Genomic DNA, 4,339 nt, shown 5'->3' with positions numbered 1-4,339 from the left:
AAGTATCCAATTTTTCATAGTTTAAATATGAATAGCAATAGTGATTTGAAGTGTCGCTACCATACCAGAACAAGGATGTCAATGTGATATTAACGTGTGAGAGGATCCCTGACATGGAAAAAAAACCCTGCACTATACCACGGGTGATCTAATAACATCTGACTGTTAACAGTTGTCTCTCTGTCTCTGCGGGGACCGGGACGGCCGCAGTCCCGCCTTTGAAGACTGCTTGTAGAAACTAATTAGAGCAAACACAGATCTAATTTGCGGTGGCAAGGGTCGTCCACTTTGCACGACTGATCGGATTTTCCAGCCTGTTGGAAACTCTCGCCACACAGAGACAAACCTTATTGCGCGTGGTTTGTTTGCGGTTTGCGGTGACATTGCTGTCACATTAGGGCAAAACCTTTGGGATTTAATCCGGAAATGGTAGCTGAAACCACTTTTTATTTCTTTTTTCACGGAGCATTTGCATTGAAATTTAAAATATTTTGACACATAGAAATACACATAAATTCAAATCAGCAACAGTAAACATGGCTTTTCATGTTCACTCATTGTCCGTGAGCGCCTGCTGGACCCTACATGTTTTTTTCTTCCTCAGGCTGCGTTCAATGAAAAATATTCATGACTGCTGACAAGTCCCTGTGTGTGGGCTCTGCTTCTCACAGTTTTCACTATGGAAACTGCAGATGGTTGGAATTAGAATGACAATGGCTGATATTATAATCCAAGTGGTCCTTGTTGTTGCAGTTAGAGAAGCATGTTGATGTGCACTCCTGCATGATGTTGGCGCTTGCTCCTGCGAAAAACCCAAATGACCCACTTGACTCAGTGCCCTGCTTATATTATTTTTTTTGTCATCTTTTCCAAGCGAGTCTATTCCTGCTTTAGGGGCAGCTGCAGCAGAGGCTGTTAACATTTCAAATAGTACGTTTGTGATTAAAATGTCAACCGGTCAAACCTGGTTTGGAACACCCGAGGGTTAGCAATGGTGACAAACTCTGCCCTCGCTCAACAGTTACTGTAAAGGTCTGGCCAACAGTACAAGACTGTGGCAGTACTACAGTAGGTAGATTTTAGTCTTTCAAGTTGCAACACTCCCTTCCCACGCAACTGCTCCCCAACTGCTCCCACCAAGTTATTTCTGTCACTCTACATACTGGAGAGTCCTAAGAGAATTACAGATGTGTGTGTGATTCAATTCCATCACACACAATAGAATGTTTTTTCCTTTACTCAAAGTTTTCTTACAAAAGATGATTAGGGAGGGACGGGTACAATTATGCATCATCATCATCTTCATACTGAAATAATTTGCTAACACTTGAGATTACAGCATGCAAATTACTGTGTGATTAAGTGTGTACCTGGTATTAATAAAATACTTAGTGTGAACCTGTAAGGGAAGAAGACAAAAGGTTAGAGAATTACGGCACAACTTGGAAATAAATTACACTGTAAGTTTTTCTTTAATTACTGATTAACTATTGGCTGAGGTAATTGCCCTCTGAGTGCCCTTCTAGTTATAATGTAGTTTAGTTTTTTGCTTGTACCAGTCATGGTCATCCTTTACTCCCGAGTTATAAATGCTGCATGAGATGACACATGGACCATACTGCTTCAGAATAAAAAGAACCTTAAATTTAAAGCCATGTCATAAACCTTTTATGGAGAAGATGCAACTATGGTAGGTTGCCTGGTGTAAGAAGAGGGATGGTGATGCAGAAAACAGCCTACTCCCCACTGTGAAACATAAAGGCGGATTTGGGTTATGTGACTCTTGCCTAGACATTGTTAAAATTCACCATAGCATGGAATCAACCAGGTACAATAAAGTTTTAGATGATAATCTAGCTGCTTCTGCCCGGAGGCTAACCCTGGCTTGTGTAGTTTGTCCTTCTAGCAGGACAATGATAACCTGTAAAACTACACACACACGGTTCATTGACTGCAGCCATAGCTATGTGATCTCTCACCTTGTCAAACCGGAGTTAGATTTTTGTCCTTTCAGATAAATATCACGTCCACAATACTCCTTTCTTTTCTAATGTTGCAGAGCATACACTGTTTGATTGCATTTCATTGACTGCAGTGTTTTTTAAATTGTATTTCACAAACCTGTTTAAGGTGGGAAATGTTGATGGAAGATTGAAGGCCAGGGTGCATTCTTTCACTGTATCTGCCCCAGCCTGGCTGTGCTGCAGATGCCTGGTCTAATCTCTTCACAATGCAGCTGTGTGGACCGTAAACCTCGTAGCCCTTTTCCAGTGTCATGACCTGCCATGTTGTGTTGTCCTGTACTTGGATAATACATGAATAGAACCATACTGATAGAAAAGTGCAGGTTGTAATTTGTGGAAATATTAAATCTGTGATTTGAAATTTTGAGAGAACCTAGAATTTCCTTTTTCAGCTATTCTGGTATTCATTTCAAAATCCTTAAAACTATCATTAAATTGTGTTGTTTTTACTATAGTGCATGTTTTTTATCAAACTGAAGTTCAGTAATCTGTCTCCCTGCCTGTGTGCAGAGTGTAATATACATTGTGTTTAATGGAAAAAAATGTTGTTTTTACTCAGACATTTAAAAAAATGACAATTTCAAAGCTGTAATTGCAATACCCAAAGACCGTGATATTTTTTTGCTGAAGGTTATCATACCGTCAGAATCGTATGCCGGCCCATGCCTAGTTATATAATAGTTTTCTTTTATTGTAGTGTCCTTTGTGGCTGTGGTATACCAGGTAAATGTGCAAAAGGGCACACCTGACTGCCAAGCACCCACTCCAGCTTGAATAGATTTGGGACAAAGTAATTAAGCACCCGGTGCTATCTTCAAACCTCCTCAAGGTTGGGACACATCCTCTGTCAGGGCCACATACTGCTTCTTTACACAACATGACCCAGTGCGCCACTGCTGCATAATACATCACCTCCTTGACACCAAACGGGAGAGACACCATTGCAGCTTACATCTTCAGACTCGAGAAAGACAGCTCTTTGAAGCTCCACTGCGTGTTAACTCCACAGAGTGTCAGGAGCGTCACGACCTGACATTGCCTCTGAACTATATATATATATATACACGTGTGTGTGTGTGTGTGTGTGTATGTATGTACAATAAAGAAATAGGACTTTGAATGCACAGCAGCACTTGGAGGGCCAAACTGTCTGTCGAGAGATAAATTTGCTGCTGGGATGGAGAGAGGAAAAAAAAAAAGTTTATCTTAAATGCAGTGTTGTACGCTATGACAGGTAAATAATGATCCGTTGTTATCAGGACGAGGCCAAAAAAGCCCCCTGTTTTCTCCCATCCTGGCAATTTAGTGTCCTTGTCATGTGTTACAAAGTGTGGAGTAAGAAAAACAGACCCGCTCTCATTTCCTCGACGGCTGTCACAGGGGACCCTGTCCTACAGGATGCCTGTCCTACAGTAACAAACATATGATACTGCATGGTAAAGTGTGCTGTAGTTTTGTTTAAAACCCAAGTTCGGTGCATCAGTGATTTCTCTAAAACACTATTGAAAGATACAAGATATGATTAAAGTATTGCACGATTAAGATTCAATTATATGTATTGAAATGTCATCACTCTCAAATCTGCCACTGAGCGCCAAGCTAACCGCTTCTGCCGCTTCAGTGAAACGATTGACTGAACTTGACAGCAATTATGTGCTCATTTGATTAAAAAAAAAAACTTTTAATTGAATTTGCTATTGATTCAAGGTCAGCCTTGAATTAGGAGCAGGATTTAAAAAACAACAGGGTTTATTTCCAGTGCTTCAAATAGCAATCAGGCCGCTTTGTCAATGCTCCTACTGAGAGAAAAAAAAGAACACAAACATTTTAGCAACGTATTCACCTTTGTAATCAATAATGAAAATGTTGTTTTTCTGTCTAGCAGTTTGAAATGCGAGAGAACATGTAATTAAAACGCGATTGAATCTTGTCCGATATTTTGCCGTGAAAACTCTCACTAAATGACAGAGGAAAAGAAAAGAAGAGAGCAAAAAACATTTTCATTAAGGCCTCTGCTCCTTATGTGACAGAGTAATACCATTCTCCAACAAAACAAAACAAAGCAAACAAGGGCTACAAATTAAATGTTCAAACTAAAAAAACCTGTAATTAAATTTGTGTATTTTGTAAATGGATGCTCAAAGCTAAGTGTGTCATAAGGTGTGTTTACTGTGACAAAGAATGTTTGAACTGTAATAAAAACAAACTATTTAGATTATTTACCATTTTTAATTTTGAAAACTTAATTCATCTTAGATCATCATAAATCTTCCAAAAATCTACCAGAAAGTTGTGTATGCTCGTAGTTGATTGGC

Source organism: Etheostoma spectabile, chromosome 24 (assembly GCF_008692095.1).
Source record: "Etheostoma spectabile isolate EspeVRDwgs_2016 chromosome 24, UIUC_Espe_1.0, whole genome shotgun sequence".
Classification (NCBI taxonomy): domain Eukaryota; kingdom Metazoa; phylum Chordata; class Actinopteri; order Perciformes; family Percidae; genus Etheostoma; species Etheostoma spectabile.
The sequence above is the reverse complement of the archived record's forward strand: the minus strand, read 5'-3'. Positions refer to the sequence as shown.